The following is a 12,815-nucleotide window of genomic DNA, read 5'->3' on the forward strand; positions in this document are numbered from 1 at the left end:
TCTTCTCGTGTATGTGTGTGTCGTCTATGACCAAATGCGTCCGTGCACACACATTCATGCGTATGGACATGTGGAGGCCGGTGGTTGACATCCAGCATCCTCCTCAATTGTCTTCTGCCTTATAGCTCAGGCTTGTCTCTCCCTTGAACCCAGGGCTCCTGACATAGCCACTCTACTCAGCCCTGTGCACCAGGGACCTCGGGCCTCTGCCTCCCTTGTGCTGAGGTTACCTTCGACCTCCACAGCCACCCACCACGCATGCTGGGGATCTGAACTCTGGTCTTCATACTTGTGAAGCAATTACTTTACCCACCGTGTGGTTGATATATTGTGCACCCCAATAAACTTATCTGGGGTCAGAGAACAGAACTAGATAGACAAAGAAGCCAGGCATGGTGGCACACACTCACCTTTAATCCTAGGACTTGAGATCTCAAGTCTTGCTAGGGAAAGACACACGCCTTTAATCCCAGGAAGTGATGGCAGGAAGCAGAAAGGTATATAAGACACGAGGACCAGGAACTAGAGGTCTTTTTAAGCTTTTAGGCTTTTAGCAGTAGTTCAGCTGAGATCCATTCTGGTGAGGACTCAGAGGCTTCCAGTTTGAGGAAACAAGATCAGCCGAGAAGTTGGCGAGGTGAGAGGTTGGATGTGGCTTGTTCTGTTTCTCTGATCTTTCAGCGTTCACCCTAATAACTGGCCCTGGAGTTTTTAATAATAAGACCATTTAAGCTTTGTGGTACACCACTGAGCCATCTCCTAAGCAGCCCTTCATGGAGCCTTGCAGTCCAGAAAAGTCAACACGGATTGAGGGATGCACAACAATTACACGAGGCAGTAAGGGATGGTTTCCTGACAGCAGAGATCAGATGAGCCTAACAGCACCAGGAAAGCTGTAAAGTAGTGTTCAAGGAGTTAACTCGGCTTGGGAAAGGGCAGCAAGGTGTAACCCAAGAGAGAATATCATCCCTTTTGGAGAAGGAAAGCAGAGTCCAGCTGATGAATGAGAGAAGGCCAGTGTAGGCCAGAAATATAGCTCAGTTGATTGAATGCTTGCCTCTATCTGTGAACCCTGGGCTGAGTTCCAGAACTGCATAAAACCGGTTTTGTGGTGCATGCTTGTGATCTCTGGCTGCATAGCAAATCTGAGGACAGAGTGGGCAACATGGAACTTTCTCTCAGAGGGAGGGGAGGGATGGAGGAAGGGAAAGAGAGAGGGAGAGGGGGAGAGAGAGGGAGGGAGAGAGAGAGAGAGAGAGAGAGAGAGAGAGAGAGAGAGAGAGAGAGAGAGAGAGATCATTTTAACCCAAAGCCAAGTTCATGGTATGAGATAAGGGAGAGAGAGGTACGTGCTTATCTTAGTTAGGATTTCTATTGCTGTGATGAAACATCATGACCAAACTCAGTTTGGGGAGGAAAGGGTTTACTTCGGTTTACAGCTTGTAGCCCATCATCCAGTGACTCAGGACAGGAACTCTGCAGGAACCTGGAGGCAGGAGCTGATGCAGAGGCCATGGAGGAGTGCTGCTTACTGGCTTACTCCCCATGGCTTGCTCAGCTTGCTTTCTTGTACCAACCAAGAACACCTGCCCACAGGTGGCACCACCCCTGTGGGCTGAGCTCTCCCACATCCATCATTTATGAAGAAAATGCGCTGTCACAGGCTTGCCAACGGGCCAATCCAGTGGAGACATTGCCTCAGTTGAGCTTTCTCTTCCAAGATAACCTTAGGGTGTGTCCAGTTGACAAAAAACAAAACAAAACAAAACAAAACAAATCAGTGAGCATAACCCTTGATTCAAATAGGAAGCAGTTTGGGACAGACAGAACCCTAAGACTTTGACCTTGAACACATTTGAGGTATCCTTCTGGAGGTATCCTTTAACATGCAAGTGGGGATGTTCATCAACGTCCAGAGGAAGAAGTTCTGGAGTGTGGGCTAGGAGCCATGGGTCATGGGTGTTGTGAAGCCTCCATCATAGATGAAAACATGCAGGGAGAAAGGATAGGACAGGAAGAGTGTTAAGAATGAGGTTCTGAAGAATGCCGGTATTTAATGGCCAAGTAAAAGGTGAACCTACAAAAGCAACCGTGAAGTCTGAGCTACAGGGAAGGCTGGGAGGGGGCAATATCACGGGAGTAGATGGCTTAGTTCTTTTTGCTACTGCAGGCAGTATGCCCAGAGCTTGGTAGTGTATAAACAGACATTTATTCAACCCATAGTTCCAGAGGCTGAGGAATTGCATCTGGTAAGAGTCTCATTTTTATGTCATCCCATAGCAGGAGGGTAAAAGGACAGATGCCGGGGGCCACCAGGGAGAAGGGTGTTGTACCCATCCTTTTCTTTTTAAAAAATAATTCATTTTCATTTTATTTGCATCAGTGTTTTACCTGCATGTATATCTTGTGTGAGGGTATCAGACCCCGGAGTTACAGACAGTTGTGAGCTGCCATGATGGTGCTGGGAATTGAACCTGGGTCCTCTGGAAGAGCAATCAGTGCTCTTAACCACTGAGCCATCTCTCCAGCCCCAACACCAACCCTTTTCTGAGGAATCCACTTGATCAATATCTAACCTGCCTCACAACAGTGGCATTTGCCATCTCTTAGCGGTCTCCTCTCTCTCAACACTGTTTCATTAAAGAGTCAATTGCCAGCACATAAACTCAGAAAGGTGCATTAAAACCACAACACGAAGAAGGCAGGGGTTTAGGAAGGGAGACAGCTCAGTATCAATGTGTTTACAGATGAAAGAAATACTGAGAATGCCCCAAGGGCCCACTGTATTTAGGAGTGTGGTATGGAATGATGGGGGAACTGTGTTGGAGCGGGATGAGTTGTGAATGGGAAGAAACTGAAACAGCAAGATAAGGGTAGAAAAGTCCTGGGAAATCTGTCCACAAAGGGAGAAGAAAATGAGTAGCAGCAGAGGGAAGATTTTTAAGAATTAATTTCTTATTTTTAAATGGAAGATATATGTGGCTACAGCGGTGTGAATCTAAGCCTACAAATTCAGTAGACAGGATAGAGAACTGTGGGCTTAACTTTTATTTAGACACCTCACCACCAGAGGGTAGAAATTGAAGTGCGGGTGTTCACAGCAACACCTCGTCCCTCAGGGGCGCAGCTGGGTTCAGAGTAGAGCCATAAATACCAGCTGTGCGTCCACAGTTCTTGGCCAAGGGAGGTCTTATGCCTGAGATGTAAGTCCCCATTCTCCTCTTGTGCTGAGTCCAGCTATTTTCTGAGCTCTTCAAGAAGTACAGGGCCCTTTGCTCTGAAGCCCATTAGACACACCCTTGTACCATCTCCTCTTTCTGGTCTTCTCTCATATCGGCCTATCTCGCTTTAGTCCGGGGAACATTCCTGTCCCTTTGATTTCTCTAACACTGCATGTCCCATACAACCCAGTGGTTTCCAACTACGAAGTTTTAAAGACATTCTATTCTCTGACCTTCCTTATCTGTCTATGCAGGGCAATTCTGCAAGAGGATTGCAAGCCCCTGGGAGGCAGAGGATGGGCGGTCTTCTGGACCCTTCTACCTCCAGGGCTGAGAAGCATGTCGGGCACACTCTCGATGGCTGTCGGTGAGGGAAGGAGGAGATAAGTGAGAGCAGGAGAGAGGAATGAGAGAAAGAAGAGGAAGAGATCAGTGAAGTAAAGGGAGGGAGGGAGGGAGAGGAGGAGGGAGAGAGAGAGAAAATGAAAGAGGAAGAGAAAGTGATTGCAAGAAGGACGGAGGGTCCAGGAGAAGGCCAGGAAGAAGGGTAAGCAGTGTCTCAACACCTTGGTACCTCACTTCAGCAAGTCTTTGAGAAATCCTGCCTCTGCAGCGCCTGTGAACTGATGCTTTATGTGGGACAAGCTTTCCGTTGTCCTCTACCTGTAGTCCGGGAGACAGCTAGGCACCCTCCCACGTGCTCTGTGTGTATATGTTGGGGAGGTCCTATGATGTCTCCCAAGCGTTGGTCCTTTCTTCAGTCCAGCCTCTTATTTTATGCAGAAATCTACAGGCATGTTTCGGCACCGAGAAGTCCCCCAGCACAGTTTCCAGAGCCAATGCTGTCCTTTATGTGTGCTGCATTCCTTGAACTACCCCAGCTGGGAATGTGGAAAGGGAGGGAAACCAGCATAGCGCTTCTGTCTTGAGCTGGGTCCTCTGGAATGGTAGCATCTACGCACTGGGAACATGAAAGAGCGTTGAAAAGGCCTGCTGACCCACCGCAGTCAGTGACCTCTTTGGAAGAGTTGAGTCGCTCTGACCAGCCCCAGGTTATGCCATTGGTACTAAACAGAGCTTGGGCTGCACAAAGACTGACAGCATTTTCCACTCAGGGATATTGGGAGCTTCTCTCCTGCCAACCAGAAAGTGACCTCAGGGAAGAATGGAAGCTAGAAGGAATAATGGGTTAAAAAAAAAATAGCTAGCAGGGACAGGATTACTCTTGCTACGACTCTGTCCAGAATGACATGGCCATTAGAAATGCCAGATTCTCAGGGCTCGAGCAGAAAAACCAGGATCTTCATGTAAGAGAAGCGCATGGCTGACGACATGTTCCAGATCACCTTTGCTGTCCTGCGCTCCTGAGAGAAGGGATCTGAAAAAGAAAATGACAGGAAGGGTGCTCTTATCCTTCACCAGCTTCACGCTGGGCTGGCTCAGTGCCAGCTGGGCTATACCCCAGCCATGCAGAATAGCTGTAAGGGGGCCAGGCGGTGGTGGCGCACTCCTTTAATCCCAGCACTTGGGAGGCAGAGCCAGGCAGATCCCTGTGAGTTCGAGGCCAGCCTGGTTTACAGAGTGAGATCCAGGATAAACACCAAAACTACACAGAGAAACCCGTCTCGAAAAACAAAAACAAACAAACAAACAAACAAACAAACAAACAAACAAAAAGAATAGCTGTAAGGGCTGAACTGACTAGTTTCCTTTCTGTTTGTTGAGGAAAGGAGGGCTTTTGATTTTATTTCTCACCTATTTCACTCAGATTTTTCATAGACTTCACATGTGAAAGGGTAGTAAGAAGCGTTAGCTGGTGTGGTTTCCGAGCGAGAGCTCACACTAAGACAGTAGAGAAGATGAGTTAGGCTCTCTTGTCTCCATCTTCCCCTTCTCTCTCTTTCTACCTCTCACTCTATTTATGTCTCTCTCACCCTCACTCTGTGTCTGTCTCCACCTCCATCTATCTCTGTCTCTCAGTCTATCTCGATTTCTCGCTCTATCCCTGTCTCTTTCCCAATCTTTACTCGAAAACCAAGTTCACGTCGTTGGTAAAAACAAAACAAAACCCTGTACAGTAACGCATCGTTTAGACACTTTGCTTTTTAGCTCTACAGCATTCTGTATTTCCCCACTGTGTTCTAACTTTCTATTTTTTTTCTATCTAAGAGGTTTTTTTACCCCAAGAATAAAACTATACTGATCTAATATAACAGTATAAATTTTACTATTGACTGTATTTCAACTTACGCACCTTTTATTTTCATGGCTAGGCTTGCTTTTGAGAATTAACTTATGTGGCTTTATTTAACCTCACAGATGTTCAGAAGAGCTCTCAGCACCTGACATAAAGGGGACTTTGAGTTACCGGTGTGTGTTTTCCTGCATCCTCCCAGATTCTTTCCTAAGGACACCCAGCTGGCTTGGAAGTTTTTCAGTCGGGGATTCCTAAAGGAATATGGTTACGTGTCCAGCCTTTTAAGTGCCCTGATTCTTTATAAGATAAATGTGCCTTATTGCTAGCAATTGCATTTGGCCCCAACTGACAGGAATGAACACAGGCTTAGGATAGAGTTTTACTTTATTTTTTTCCTCTTGTGTAACAGACCTGGAGACAGGCAGTCTAGGACTGATCTGGTCGGGGCTTTACAGTCATCACGTTTCTGGATTTGAGCTGCTCTGTGCTCCACACATGGCTTCTGTATTCAGGGTCTACTGGAGTTCAAGTGGAGGCTGGACCTGCAGCCTCCACCTGCACATCCCATGTCAGAATCAGGAAGGGAAGGCCGGCCATAGATGACCTGGCTTTTAATTTTTTTAAAAAATTATTTATGTCGTCAGTTTGGTCTTTTAGTGTACAAAATAACAGGTGTACTTCTGGCATGTTCGCTCATGTTTGGTTGCTCCCCGCCCCCCAGCTCCTTGCCTCCCATTCCCTCGTCCCAGATGTACTTTCCACCTCCCACTGTTCCCTTCCCGCTTTCACATCACATGTGCACCGTTCCCCTTCCCACTCCCTCCACTAATCATCCCCACAGGCCCTTTCTGGTTTCCTCCCCTCTATCCATGCTCTCGCTCTTCGCCCCTTACACACACACACACACCAATTGGAAGCTAGGATCTGCATGCAAATAAAGAGCGTGCAGCATTCGTCTTTCTGAGCCTGGCTCATCTCACTGATATGATGCTTTCTGCTCCCATTTAGGTTTTTTTTTTTTTTTTTTCAGACTTCACAACTTATCTCTCTTTCTGGCTGAATTACGCTGTGTGCACCGCATTTTAATATCCATTCGTTTGCTGGTGGATATTTAGGCTGTTTCCATTTCTCTGCTGTTCTGAAAAGAACAGCGATAGACATGGATGTGCGAGTATCTCCATGGTGGATATCTCTGTGGAGTCCTTTCAGCAGATGTCCCTAGAGTGGTGCATCTTTGTCTATGGAATTCCTATATTTATTTTTGAAAAACACCCACACTGACTCCAGCAGTGGCTATGACAGCTTACATCCCCCTTTCTCAGTCCTTGCCAAACTTTTCTGTCATTTGTTTTCTTGATGGGCAGCCATTCTGACTGGAATGAAAGTAATTTTAATTTTCAGTTTCCTGATCAGCCTCACTTCTTAAGGAGCCACCCCAGAAGTCTAGTGATGTGGCACCAAATGGAACTTAATCCCCATGGGAGAGGCTGGGCCATGCACTCTTTTAGCTATGGCCATGGTTGTATCAAGAGACTGGGATTCTCTTACTAATGGCAGGGGAGGGGTGCTAAAAATTATATAGGCAGTTAGCAGTCTCTGCCACGGGTGTATTCAAACTGTTTAAAGTCAAGCAATCTTTTTTTTTTCCATTCAAAAAGAAATTCTCACTTGTGTATCCATGCATTTTTATTGCTCTGTTCCAACATGCCTTCCCCATCCCATCCACACCCTACCTTCCTCCCCTATGCCAAGGTGCTAGGGAATGTAATTAGAATCCTAGAAGTTCCCAAAGTCTGAAGAACATTGACTAAGATAATCTCCAAGGGTTCTCACATTAAAAAAAAAAAAAAGTAATTCTTTAATTTTTCTGAGTGGTCAGTCATAGCTAAAAGATCACATCTCTTGGTGATTATTATATTATGCTTTTAAAATTGTGTACCAAAAATAGACGTCAAGAAGTGATGCCCCCATTGAATTGTCTCCATCTGAGATGCCATGCATGGGGACACACAGCAGCTTCCTTCCCAGAGTCATGAAGGTCCAAACCGATAAAGATGGCCTGAAGTGGGGCTCAAGATGTAGTTGAGGTAGTTTCTTTCTTTTTTGGTTTCCTCTCCAAATGCATGAAGCCAGTAGTATGGGGAAGGCTAATTGTTCTAAATTTATTCAGCTGCTTTGATTCTGTGCTTTTTTCTGAGTAACTTGTAAGCAAGTATTGTTCCACACACAGCCCAGCTCAAAAAACAAAACAAAAGCCCGAGTCCCCATGCTAACTTTAGAATTTAGAGAAAGAACATTGGTGTTGGGAACACACATCCTTGTCCTTAAATAGCATTTCTGATTCTTCGCTGTGGAAATGGAAGAAAATCAGGTCTTTTTCTTTTTTAAAAAATGTCTTTATCAAACCAACAGGTACATCTATCTTGTTGGCTTTTAGAGTGGAAAGAGGCAGGCGAGCAGAGAAACTCCACAAATGCTAGTGTCCTTGGGGGACGACTACAAGCTAGTCTTATAACCGGAAGTCGGAGGCTCCTTGTCTGATGGCAAAGGGTCAGAGGGAGATGGGTGTGTGGAAAGACCCAGAACCACCAAGGTGACGGGTGTGGTTGAGGAATCCGTATAGACGAATCAGGGAGGCAACCATTATGGGATACATGGTAGGATGTTCAGTCTCACTTTGAAGTACCTACCATCCATCTGTGTGTGTTCATGAGTGTTCATGATTGTGTGCACATACCTGCACAATGGTTCACACAAAGCACAAAGAATCACCAAGAGAGGTGTAAGAGCAAAAGAGAATTTGTGTTTTCCAGAATCGCACTGAGGTTGTGAGCCTAAATTTCTTGGCTTCAGAAGGTGGGATTTGTCTCGTTCAGGATTATTCTTGGCACTTACATGAAAACATAGGCCTAGCCAAAGGCTAAATTAACGAGCCTTTCAAGTTTGACTCTGGCAGGCCTCCTCCTTTCAACACCTTCCTAATCCAGAATGGTGAGGGGAAGGGGGGAAAATGTGGAGGTAATGACCAAAAAAAAAAAAAAAAAAAAATGGAATGCGAAGCTCCTGCCTTGAGCAATGCCTTCTTGAAGAGCAGCCCCTGTCTGTGAGCTCTTCAGGAGCCTGCAGCTGATAGAACCTCTTAGCTGAGACCCAGTCCAGTCAAGAGCCCACAAACAGTGCAGGAAATGTCGAGAGCACTCTGCTGAGGACATCACAAGACACACTTCCTATTGGGGACGCTGAGTGGTATACTCTCTGCCCATCCCTTCCCTTCATTTGTGAGTCTTTCTTGATGCAATCCACCCCAGGGGCATTGGTTTCAGCATGGCTGTGTCCTCCAGCCTTGCCAACTGTGGGCAGTTAGTGTTTCACCTGGTTCAGCCAGCTCCAGTCTCCAGCTCAGTATCAGAGACCGGAAACCCTGATTCTTGTTTCCTGGTATTCAGTGCTTAGTTTGGTAACTCTGTGCTTTGATATCTGTCTTGGTCTCATGATCCGCCTTGCAGTTCCTCTCAAGCACTATCTTGAATTTCAGGGAGTTGTGCTGAGGCCTTGTCACTGAGGACCAAGAATAGATCCTTTTTCTAAGGACATTTCCATCTTTCCCTCATCTGGATATTTTTACATCATTTGTTTATTAATGTCTGTCCGTGTGTATGTATGTGTGGGTGTGCATGTGTCATTACACACGTGTGGAGGTCGTGGAGGTCGGGGGGGGGGGTCAGTTCTCTCTGTCCATCATGTGGACTCTGGCAATTGGACTCTAGTGTTAGACTTGGTGACAAGTGCCTTCTCCCTTTGAGTCGTCTCCTTGGCCCCTCCTCTAGCGATTCCGGACTCGTGGCTTTTGAGCACCTAACTCTTCAGTTGTCTGACATTCTTTTGATATTACAGTTGCTGTAGGCAGGAATAATTTGGGTGAGCCTTCTGAGCCCAGTCATATGCATGCTTCTGTATTGTGGATGCACATGTTTGGTTAAAACCCATATACTGGAAATGAACTCCAAAGTGATGAAAGCTTCCGGGAAATGATTGTGTTGTCAGTCTCCTTCATGGCCAGATTCCATTTTTATAAAGGAAGCTCTTGGTGCTTTCTGCTAGGATGTAGGTTTGTCCCTTCTGGAGGGGGCAACAATCAGGTATTGTTTGGAAACAGAAATAAAACCAAAACACCCACCAAAGTGATGCTTCCATTCAGTTGTCTCAATCTGAGATTCCATTCATGAAACAATACAGCAGCTTCCTTACTAGCGTCACCAAGGTCCAAACCATGAAGATGACCTAAATTGGGGGCTGTCTTGTTTATTCTGTTTGGCACAGTCAACTGTGGCTTGATCTTGGATTGAGTGTTGACAGATTGGCAGGGGGATTATTGGAGGGCACTTGTTGTATTTTATAGAATCTCATTATGGAGCTTCCTGCTTCAGCTCCTGAGGTCTGGAATCATAGACAAGTATGACCATGCCTACGTCAGGGTGCTAATTTAAATCCTATCTCATACACATAGTGTGCTAAGTTCCACCATTTTCAAAATTTTCTTATTTAATTGATCTTCAATACATTCATGTTTTTTTTTCCTTTACAAAGTCTCATTTCATAACCCTGGTTGGCCCGCAGCTTTTTAAGTAAATCAGGCTGATCTCAGACTCTTAGGTGATCCTCTTGCCTCTGCCTATGAACTGCCAGGCTTACAGGCCCAAACCTCTACTCCTCGCTTCCTGAATCCTTTTTACACTATTACAATTATTGGAATCTTAACTGTGTGATAGAAAAACATTCTGTTACTTTTTTCTTGATTAAGTGGATTTAGTCTGATTTAATTATTTTAGGAAATACCTTTAAAATCGTTTTATGCTTGTGACATTTTTCTCTGGGTACATGTGAGAGCATGTGAGAGCATCCATGATGGAATAAAGAAAGATGGAAGACAACCTAACTGTGCTATAAACTGATAAAAGTCTTAGTGAAGAGGTTGTTGTGGGGGGGGTGCATTAAGTCCCTTTGAAGGAGTGGAGTCTGTGGGACTGTCATACAAAGGAACTGTGTATAAACACTGTTCATGTTGATGAAATTGCTTATTATGACATACAGATGGTGAATCTGGTCCACTGTACACATTGGAAATGAACAGTTGTGTGCGTGTGGCATATGGTGGTAGCTGTGTTTCTCATATTGGTGTAGAAGCTTGTAGACAAGGAAAGGAAGGATGATAAAATAATTCGTGTGGTAATCAATTAGGTTTGTAGACACAGTATCGCACTGTGACTTCTGGGGAGACATGGGCACATGTCTATTCACCCCGTGGAACCATCTATGAAAGAGCAAAGGCATGATCCTACCCAAGTCTAGCTTTGTCAACAGATGGGTTTAGTAGGGTTACTTACAGGAGTATGGGTAAGGGGCCACTTATAGGAAAACAGGCAACTCAAAGGCAGCTGCATTGCCAAAAAAGCCCACTCTACCATGGATAAGAATGCACATCACCAGAGCTCTAGGCAGAGATGGCAGGCAGCACCACAAGAGATCCACTGGCCCTCAGAATCTGTTTACCGCTATGCCACCTTGGGGAGGAGCCTTGAGAATCTTGTAAGTTTCTTGAGCTTCCTGAGTCTAGCAAACCCACTGTCAACTGCCCCCTCCCCAGAAATGTTTCAACATCAAGGAATCAGCTGTAGCACAAGTATCCACTCATGTTTAGCTTAATACAGACACAGATGAGCTGACATAGATTACAGATATGTGTATTAACACGAGTTAGTAGACGCACATATTTTCTTGCAAGGTCAGCTGTGGGGCACACGAAACAATGGCGCCCCAGGAAAGTGAGCTCACTTCGCACCTGGGTCTTGGTTTCAATTCTTCCATAAAAGGAATACAGGCTATGTGGGGAAACAGCCAGATTGGGAACTGGGAAAGGAAATATATAAGAAGACAGAAAAAAAGGAAGTGGTAGTTAATTTTTTTATTAAGCTCTGCAACAGTGGAGATATGGCAAAAGAACTGAAGAATCTAGAACAATTTGGGAAATAAAACAACATAAGATCTAAAAGAAGTAGTGCTAGGCTAGAATCAAAATAATGTCTACAAGTTCATGCTGACCTAGACAAAGAATCAAAGTAAGTGATTGAGTATGTGGAAGAATATTCAAATTGTTTATGCAGAAATCCAAATAATTTGCATATGTAGTGGGGGAGGGGTAGCCAGAGCGATGACTCAGTGGTTACGATCACTTGTAGCTCTAGCAAAGGACCTGGGCTCGGTTCCCAGCATCCATGTCTGGCAGTTCACAGCCATGTGTAACTTCAGTTCCAGGGGATAGGATACCCTCTTCTGGCCTTCCTAGGCACTCATGCATGTGAGCATTCACACATGCATACACACACAAATAAAAATTATATATATATATATATACATATATACATACATATACCTATACATAAAACACATGGTTGAATGCCCAAATGCAGCCAGTCAGGTGCCCTCTGCTTCTCTGACCAGCCTGTGGAGTTCACTGCTTCTGCTCCAGGCCTGAGCTCACATTCACTCTTGTAGGGAGGCTGCCTGACTCACAAGTCATCCTCTGTTCAAATAAACGCCATTCAATTTAATTTGTTTGTAACTCTTTTATTCTTTGTAACAAGCCGTCTCCGGCTACGCCTCAGTCAGTTTTCCATCACCCTGACTGCTGCCTGAGGAAAACGAGTTAAAAGGGAGAAGAGGCTCCTCTGCCATGGTCTTAAGAAGTTTAGTCTATGGGTGGTGGACTCCATTGTTTCCTGCCTGGATCGAGACAGAATATCACATTGCGCAGTGCCTGGTGGCAGCCAGGAAGTAAAAATAGAGAGAGAGCACACCAGCGTCCCGATATCTGCTTCAAAGGCACATTCCCAATAACCTACCTTTCTTCTATGAGGCCCCACTTTCTAGAGATCCTGGCATCCCCCAACATGGCTATGAGCTGTGGCCAAGCCTGGAATCCATGAGCACCGGGAGGCATTTAAAGTCTGAGCCATAGCAATCTATGTTGTGCTGTTGTTAATCTTGGGCAATTTATAACGAAGACGGTCATGGCTCTTTAAGCTGAAGTCTAAGATCAGGGATTGACATCTGATAAAGGTTTTCTTGCTACATCATCCCATGATTGAAGGTGAAAAGACAAGAGAAGGGGAGAGGGACAGGGAGCAGACTCTCTTGTCCCTTTGTAGAAGACTTTCTCCCATGAGCCCACTCCCGGGGTCATGACATTCATCGGTCAGGAAGGCAGAGCCCTCAGGGCCATTCCTCTCCTATGAGCCACCATTTCCAACACTGTTGGACTGGGGACGTGTGCTGTCGGGGACACATTTGCACCATAGCCCAGCTGGATATAAACCGTCGATGGCCTGGCGGGGGAGGTT

Source organism: Peromyscus leucopus, chromosome 9 (assembly GCF_004664715.2).
Source record: "Peromyscus leucopus breed LL Stock chromosome 9, UCI_PerLeu_2.1, whole genome shotgun sequence".
NCBI lineage: Eukaryota > Metazoa > Chordata > Mammalia > Rodentia > Cricetidae > Peromyscus > Peromyscus leucopus.